The sequence below is a fragment of the Talpa occidentalis genome, unplaced genomic scaffold (genome assembly GCF_014898055.3).
Source record: "Talpa occidentalis isolate TD23 unplaced genomic scaffold, MPIMG_talOcc4v2.1 talOcc4.11, whole genome shotgun sequence".
Lineage (NCBI taxonomy): Eukaryota > Metazoa > Chordata > Mammalia > Eulipotyphla > Talpidae > Talpa > Talpa occidentalis.
This window is the reverse complement of record NW_023601104.1, coordinates 59,299,923-59,309,541: the sequence shown is the minus strand read 5'-3', so window position 1 is coordinate 59,309,541 and position 9,619 is coordinate 59,299,923. Positions and strand designations below refer to the sequence as shown.

At 37.5% G+C, this 9,619-nt stretch overlaps 1 non-coding gene across 1 annotated transcript; it reads right to left on the bottom strand.

Moving 5' to 3' along the window:
• Positions 1-6,042: 6,042 nt before the first annotated feature.
• Positions 6,043-6,205, bottom strand: LOC119239681 (U1 spliceosomal RNA). The gene has a single exon (XR_005123956.1). It is a non-coding gene; the product is annotated as a U1 spliceosomal RNA (small nuclear RNA).
• Positions 6,206-9,619: the final 3,414 nt, after the last annotated feature.

Sequence of the window (9,619 nt, the reverse complement as noted above, 5' to 3'; positions counted from 1 at the left end):
AGGAAACCTTCTCCCTCCCAGAAATACCTATAAAGATTTTATATAATTTGTTCTAGAAAATACATGTAATGATAAAACACCAAAAGATAGAATTTATTGGGTTACTATGATGTTTCTGGGACTATTCTAAGACCTTATGATATATTAAAATATTAATGCTTATAGTATAGTTACAGAGAAGTAAACTCACTTACCCAAAGTGACAAGCCTAATTAGAAGAGAAGGCAAGATATGAACTCAAAATATCTGAACTCAGAATCCAAACTCTTAATACAAATCACATGCATTGATTTGTATATTTTAGTACATAAAATATTAAGTATTCTGTATTTTTTCTGTGTGTGTACAAAAATGGACAAATATAAAATGGCAAGAGTCATGCAATTTTATATCATGCGGGGCTCTTTCCCCTACTCCACCTTTCTGGAGGTTTTACTCCTGACATTGCCAGCACAAAGTCCTCTACAAAGCTCATTTACTTCATGTTTGTAATAACCACCTGTTTGCTACCATATGCATTTTATTGTACAAGATTCAAGAACACATACCTAACATATTTCCAAACTTCAAGCACTGAATACACATAACTTTAGAGACTCTCCTTTCAACCTTGGCTAGAGTCTAAATGGCAGGTGTGTCTTCAGCAGTGCACTTCAAAGGCCAGACTTAAGGTTCTAGATGCCTCTCTTCAGGAGTTATCAAATATGAAGGGAGTCCCAATGCAAACAATTTTGGGAAGGACCTTGAAGTTGTCACCATTCTATTCTGCATCACAAAGAGCAGATGGCCAGTGAAAATGAGCTGGCTAGAAGGCCAGACAATAAACATTTATTAAGGACCAAACATGTCTGTCTTGGAGAGTTCATCACCTCCTTCACAATCCATGGCCCCAGACAACGGTTTTCCAGCTCTGTTCTGCAATGCCCCTGGCTTTTATAAGTGCCTTCCAGGGCCCCAGAAAGCTGAGCTAGGTGGGTCCTCCCCTCCAATCCTATATAGAAATTCCTCTCCAGCCTGTTTTATGCACTGGCAGTCAGCATAACATTTACATTTATAAAAGCTTTCACTGCTGAAAATAGCTTGAAAGTCATTTCCCTAAGGTATTAGGTTTGCTGAGTGTTAAAAAAAAACTTTTTAAATTCACTGTCAAATTTACTTTTATCTTCAGATAGTCCAATACGTTTAAAAGCTTATTTATTTTTCCTTATTTTGAATGTATACATCCCTGTTGTTGAAAGTTTTAAAATGATAGTTTTAAAATTTGTAATCCTAGTTCCCTGAGATAATCATTACTGTCATATTTCTGTATAGTTTTTATCCAATGCAGACCATGTCTATAACTTACACATTTGTAAAATAAGAAGCATACAAGAGTGTTGCATTGGCAACACCACACTGATAAATGGAGTCATAGAGCAGGCTAGGCCTGCCTGGGTGTCATGCTAATCTCAGTATTATTCCAGTCTGAGTCCACTGCTGCTGAAGTATTGTAGACACAATTTTATATCATATGTTGCATTTCAATTTCTATTTATTTGAACTTTTCCCACCACAGGATTTTGCTTTTGTTGCTGGAGAAATTTCTAGGATAGAAAGTATTTTCAATCTGGGAGAAGTACAGCATTCCCTTTCCAAATACCCAAAGGGGCACAATTGTGCAAATTTGTCCAATCGGTGATTTTCTGGTAATGCTGAGGTGTAGATACACATGACTGATTTTTTTCTTTTTATTCTTTTAATTGAAATAATAATGTTGGTTTACTTCATTGTTCATATTTGGGGAGCATAGAATTCTGCCTTCAGGGGTTACTACCATAAAGCACCCACCACCAAAGTACACACAGTCATAGCCCACTGTGCTCCGTCCCCACTTTGTTCTTGTCCCTCCCCCTCTGGATGCCTCTGTTCTGTGTGACTGGGTTTTAAATTCATATTCCATTTACAAGCATTCTTTCCAAAAAAAATAAAAATAAAAATAAAACTAGAAGTGATACAGGCCTTCTCCTTATGGTGCTACTACGCTTGAAACCTGGTGCTGCAAGATTTTATAACAGCAATATGATGGACAGAAACTTAAATGACAAAGTTAACTGAAAAACATAAAACCCATATGCAAAGACTCAGTTTAAAGTACCCATCACTTTGTTATTCTTGTTCTGCTCTCTGGATTTATGCCTTCACATAAAAATAGTCCACATAAAATATGCAACAAAAAAATGATACTGTTTGCCTGTCATTCATAACCTAAAAATTTTGAGGTTAAGATTAGATTCTTTTCCTGGCATTTAATAACAAAACTATTTTATATAAGAATCAATTTTTGATAGGATGGGTGGCCTTAGAGAAATTAGCATGAGGTGTATTTAAGCCACTTTTAATATTCTACTAAAGAACAAACGTAAGGAACAGCTACTTAAGAATGTCATCTTTCTACTTTCTATTTCTACAGATGAGTCATTAAAATGACCTTTAATCCTGGTACATTTAAAGTAATGACTACATATAAAAATATCCATTCTATATCCCACATTTTCAATTGCATCATGAGTTAAATTCTCTGTATTGCTCAGAGAAATAGCTACATAAATAAGCAGACTTAAATCTGATGCAAACAAAAATGTGCATATTATGGTACCTAGGTATCACTTCTGCTTTAAATAAATTTATCTTAGAGAGGCAAAGGAAAGTAGGGAAACAAAATTTTAGGGGTGAAATAGGAGTTGATCATTTCACAATATGTATTAAGCTTCCCACATACTGGTTACCATGCCAGGAATCCAGGGTGGAAGGTAAGCCATGGGTCTCTATCTTGAAAAGCCTGTGTCTGAGCAGAGTCTCAGTATCGTCTGTAGAATAAATAGCAGACTTGGATCCCAGATATATTCCAGGGAAAAGAATGGGAATAGACAGGACTGAGACTGAGATTTGTATCTATAAAGCACAGAGCAATTCACTGAATCTGGCATCTTCTGAGAGATTAATTCATTTTATCACAGGAACTCTTTAGTGAAAATTCATAATTTCAATCTTGGTGGCCCCTGCAAGTTTCTCTCCCCCACCCTTCTTTGAGTTGAGGTTAAGACCTACTTATTGGCTAGGGTTTTTGCATTTACATTTTTTAACCTCTCCCTCTATCAACAAAGAATGCCTCTCATCTGTGAATTAAAACAAAAATGATGTATTTTTGTTTTAAAGGCTGTACATATTTGCAAGATGAAAGACATAAATTTGCAAATGTTCCTGAAGATTGAGGTGCACCCTGTTTAATATTCTCTGAGACATACCACAGTAGGGCAATGAAAAGAGTACCCGCACATTGCTTTCAGTTGGTTTTCTCCACTTCAGTGTAGCTCTCTACATTTCACTCTGCTACAAATGCTGCATATGTAAACACCTTGACTCTTAATTCTACTTTAGTGCATTTAATATTCTTTCACCAAGGCAGTTTACGAAATTAACCTTATGGAACTACAACTTACATATAACAAAATGCAGGCCTGTTAGTGTATGCACACAAATGCATGCATGTGTGTAACCATCTCCACAGTCAAGATACAGAACAATTCCATCTGCTCTTAAGTCTTTTTGCAGTATCATCCTCCTTGTCATCTGTCTACTATCCCCACTTCAGGCAACCATTGATCTGCTATCTGTTATTATAGATTAAATTTGTCCTTTTCGGCATCATAAACTGCATCCTTTGATGTCTTTTTTTTGGAACTGCATAATTTTTTTGAGATGTATTCATGTTGTTGTATATGTGAATAGTTCGCTCTTTTAAATGCTGACTTTCATTCTGTTGAATGGATATGTTACACTTTGTGAGTTCATTTACTTCTTATGGACATTGTGATTGAAAGTTTTTGGTTGCTCAGAATAAAGCTGCTATGAGTTTTCATGGACAAATACTTTATAGACATACATTTTCATTTACAGAGTAAAATACCTAAGAGTAGAATTGTTTGCTCATAAAGTACTGCTTGATTAACTTTATAAGAAACTGTGTAACTCACTTCTGAAATGATTGCACCATTTTGCATTCCCATCAGTAGTGACTGAGAGTACAAGTGGCGCTACAGCTTTCTAATTTTAGTCCTTCCAGTGGGTATTTCATTGTGGCATATAATTGGTATTTCCTTGGAGTATGAGGTTGAATATTTTTTTCCTATGTTTATTGCCCATTCATGTATCTTCTTTGGTGAAGTATTTGTTCAAATCTATTACCCATTTCTTTCAGTAGTAAAAATTCTTTTTATATCTGGAGACAAATCCTGTGAGATATGTATGTCTTGCAGATATTTTTTCCCATTTCTATGGTTTATCTTTGTTATTTTAGTGGGGTCTTTCAAAGAGCTGAAGTTTTTGATAATACCATTCTTTAGGATATAGTGGGCACATCTGTTTATCAATAAGCTTCACTACTTACTATAGTGACTATCTCTTGCAATGCAGTGTCAAGGTAAATTATGCTGTCTATTTCACAATGATTGTTAATGTGTCTGTTTCAAAGTCTCAAGACTTATGAGGCACAAAAACATGTGATGTAATTCCCAAGATTTGTGTTACTAGGAGTTTCTTCTTCAGTGACAACCTTCATTCTCTGCCTTCCTCCCCAGTAATTCTCCGCAGAGACTTCCTCACTGCACAGGCTGAACCAGCAGTAAGTACAAACCCTATTTCACTATGGTGGAAGGTCACTATAATCTCCTGTTGCATTGAAAAAGCAATTGCAAAGTTACATTTGGTCTAGATTTGAGGACAAAGAGAAATCTCTGATAGAGTGATGTAGAACACTCAAATCTCCTTCTCGCTCTCAAAATTAGAATCCAGTGAGTTTGTCCTTTCTTTTAAGAAAACTGGTGACCTATATTCTTTTTTTTTTAAAGTAATTAGGATTTTTTAAAAAAAAATATTGATTGATCCAAGAACTGGGATACAGGTCAGAGGTACAGGAGGGCAAGAGAATTCACCAGAGAGAGCAGGAAGCAGAACAGGCAGATGGACCTAAGACACCGCTGAGGGGAGCAGCGGGCAAGACAGGAGAGGTCTGCCATGCCATGTGGGACTGGCCAGGAATTGAACCCACACTGCAGAGGCTGTGGACAGCTTCACAGTGTAGTGCTCAACCCACTGTGCCACCGGGGAGGCCCTGGTGACCTATATTCTTATTTCTTTAAGCCAATATTTGTTAAAAATGTATCATATCCCAAGGATTGTGTTAGAAATGTGAGAAAGTATCTAGAATATCATGTACCAAATCTTTTAGTTTATTGTTAGTGAAACTGAGCATCTTGAGGACAGACCTTGTATTTATGTCCTGGGCTCAGTGTTGGCACAGAGGTGAGTATTAAAAGTCATGAATGTATAGACAACTGTATGCAGGCAGGCACGAAAGAAGTGTCAGAGAGAGTCACCTTGCTTGAGGTCTTTATTTTTTCCATAATAAGAGTGTTTTCTGTGATGGAGAAACTGCAACCAGACACAGCCGCTCCACAGAAAACAATGCTATGATGGCAGTAAGATAATTCAGACCCACCAGCAACATCCCGATCAGGAAGTGGGTTAATACAGAGTAAGTCTTATATCATTTTGACTCCTAATGGTCCAAGTTTCCAATGTGGGAAAAAATGCACCAGACCTCAGAAACTAGGAGGGTTACAATGAAATTACTTTCTTCTCAGAATATATCAGAGGTTAGATTAGTAATAAAAAGAAGATTGACCACCAATGTAACGAATAGTATTTCACATAGCTCATAAAACAGTTTCATATACATTTTCTCACTGGATCCTTATAACACCCCTGGGAGATAGCCACAGGGAATATTAGTAAATTTATCATTATAGAACAGGAAATAAGGTTTTGTGAATGTGTCTTGCCCAAAATTTTAGAGCTACTTAAAAGCAAAATAAACTAGTTGGACCCTAACATTCTTTTCTGGGGCCTTGGGCTGTCAACCCTCTTACTAATAGCGTGCATGGAGGTAGTATGCATCAAAGCCAACATTTCTCTTTTCCCCTGGTTTTTTATTTTATTTTTTATCAGGGAATATCATAAACACAGTTTCGCTCTACCACAAATTATGCAGTTGAGTCTTCCACATTTGGGGAAATCTCAGGTGTCAGCAAATTCAGAGTGGAATGGATGAGCTTTTCCTGGGAAATCCACCTTTGTGATCATGGTATCTCCCTGACCAGGTAAGTATTAGTTCCCTTTGTTGTGCCATGAGATCAATTCTCAGAGAGTGCATATCAATGGTACCCTCTGAATAGCATTAAAGAAAACTCCATTTTCAAATAAAGCTTTGACAGAATGTTTCATGTGGGGTTGAGCACCTTGGCAAGCCATGTCTCTGCGAACCCTCAAATTCCTTTTGCTCTATAAAGCCTAATTTATAAGGTGTTAACAGAAACATGCAAAGATGAGTATTTCTTAACTTAATTTCCTTAACTTTTTTATGTTATATATGTCTAGGAAGAACTCCTTAGCTTAGACACGTTCACTCAAGATTTTCATTGTCTTAGTATGTTTGGAGTAACAGCAGGGCTTGGTAGTTGGGAACTTGGGAGGAAGGACCACAGAGCTACTCATCACTCCTGTTTCAGTGGCCCATGGGCAAAGTGAGGCAGCACTATCTGCACGCAATCACACCCGGACTAACTACAAAGCTGGCTGATGTGGGAGTTTAGTCTTCAGTGGCAAGACTGGCTGTGACTCTGAAATCTCATGGCTTGATGTTAATCTTCTGGCAGGATTACAATTCAGGCCATTGCTTTGCAAAAGATGAAGCATGTTTGCCTCGACCTCAACGACAATGATGTCATTGTAGGTTGCGTAACTGAGTCCCGAGGAGGGAAAACTCAACTTTTTTCAGGATCAGGCTGGGTAATTGACCAAAATTTGAGATTCTATCATCCTCAACCACAGTTGAGAGCCAGGACTGAGAAAAATGCAATTTACTCTCTTTTCCAAGCAGTTATCTATCTATATTCTTATTGGCCTCTATAATAACAACACGGAGGCTAAGCAGCTCTCTATTAATGCTTCATTAAGAATTTTTATATCTATGTGACAAGTAGTGCAAAATTTCACTTATTTGTAGGATAAAAAGAAAATAGCAATGAACAAGGTGCAAAAACAAGCCCTTATTCTGAATCACAGTGGTCCAAAGGAAGGGAGTAGTAAGGCTAATTGATGGTGATGATGACTCGACATTAATGGAATTGTGTGACAAGTACAGTTACTGATGTGTGAACTACACCTGAACTTAGAGTGTTGTTGACTAACATTACTTTGATTAAACAAAAGAATTGCAACTATGTTTTATCTTAAATGATCTCTTTGAAAATGAAAAAAAAAGAAATGATTGACTAGAATTATCAATCATAGCCAAATATGTCTGGCTGAAGACTCATATATATGACATTTGAAGCACCAGACTGAAAACCAAATTGTACTGTACCAGGCTGCACAGAGCATTTCCTCATATAAAATGGGAAAACAGCATAAAACCTGGCTAAATAAGTATTAAAAGAAAAAATATGAATAAATATGCAGATATTCTTTTCAATAAATGTGTTAAAAACCCAAAAAAAAAAAAAATTTTTATATCTATGTGACAAGTAGTGCATTCTTTGCACAGAATAAAGTGCTTGGAACCTTGATTCCAGCTGGTCTGAATTGGAAAACTCATTACTGCTCCTACTCTGACTGCCAGCAAACTCCTCAGGGGAGCGATATGTCCTCGCATATATAGAAACACTCAAGCCAGATTGGTCAGCTCTTATAAATAAACCATTGGAAAATGTAATTGAGAGTGAGGAGTATATCAATTACAGGTTGTTTCCTCAACTGTCTCTGTTATTTCCCAGTTTCAAATTTTGGGCATTTTTCATAACAAAAATAATAATTAAAGTATGCAACAACAGTCTTTTATAATACAATAGCTATCCGTAATGACAAAGAGAATTATAAATGACATTACAATTTGGAGGCAAAATTACAAGATCCTTTATAGTTAAGGCAATTAATAGCTATCATGACCAAGCTAGACTGTAATCACCATCTCTTGACTCAAAGATTGGCATCATATTAAAATAGACAAGGAATTGTTTCCAGTAGAGAAGATTAAAACACAATTATAAATACATTTATCTTTCTTTGCCCAGGGACTCTCCATCCCATAATACCATTTGCATAATGGGTTACTTTGTTCCTTTTTAAATGTTAAATTTGGAACACTTTATTCTAAGTGCCATAACAAAAATAAATACACAGAGTTCTAAGCCCACAGTTTTTCATATTTATCTGAAACCAAGAATCAGTCCATTTTGCCTGTATTTTGTGAAGCTCAAGCACGTTCTCTTTTTTTTTTTAGATGCCAGAATTGAAGAATCTGGAAGTTTGTGAATTTGGACAAATGGAAGCCAATATTTCACCCCATTCATCCCACTCTCAAAGACACACACATACCACACATGTCCTCTTTCTGATCCATTCTGAAGGCATCTGGAGATGCCATTTTGTTTGAGTGTTGGCTTCTGACTGCCCTGGCTCCTGGCTTATCCCTGAAGCCTCTACCCCATCGCTGTTTTCCCATGAACACCTGAATTGATGCATGCCTGCACTCTTTCCTCCTACTGGCCCCCAATGCAAATGGACCTGATTTATGTCCGATTGCCTGGATGACAAAGTGCTAACCTAAAAACCAGTCCCAGCACATGGAGAATCTATTATTCAATTAAGTGAAACAGATTTTGCTTTTTAAGAGAGTGCCTTGGGATACATAACACCTGAGTTTAGTCCTGAGAGGAAGGGATTCAAGGTTGACCAAATCTTTGGCAGGAGAGAAACTTCCAGTTTCCCACATACTTCATGAAGGAACTTCCCTTCCTCATCCATCCTAACTGGACACAGGGCTAGGGGATAAAGTTAAGACCTGCAGCAGCCAACCCTGATATTTATGACTGGTGATCAAAACAGGAACCTCCTAGAGGTTTAGAAAGTGCCCTCCCAGCTAGCAATCCCTTTGCATTACAATAGCAGCTACTTAGCAGCATCTCAGCCTCCTAATACTTAAAGCTCTGCTTTTCTAAAGCTTCTCATGTTCCATTTGTATTAGCAGCTGGCTTTTCTTCTGATTTAAACTTTATTGGCTAGGCTCTTAGGTAAAGAGATTTTATGCTATCAGTAAAAATTCAGCCTCTCTGATGGTTTTTGTCACTACAGCTATTCAAGTAGCCAGTGGATGGGTCGCCTTGGAAACCTAAGTAGCAACTGGGTCTCTGTCTCCAGACAACAATCTCTCTGCACCATTGGCTGCCTATTCCAAACAGCAGGTATCCTGACAAGAGCTGGATGCAACAATGACCTTGCAGCGAGGAGGAGCAAATTTGTTATTAAGGGACAAGACACAAGGTAGGGAGTTGGCCCAGGGGATGGGGGAGGCTCTGCACCTCAAGACATTGTCTAGGCAGTATGCATAATTTCACATACAGTTTCAACTAATGGGTAGCACAGTTCGTAGTGGGGGCCTAAGAGGTTGGTGGAGTCCAGTCATGGGGAATTTGGCAACAGATATGTTAAAGTTCACTGAGGCAGTGGTGCATCTAAATAGGGA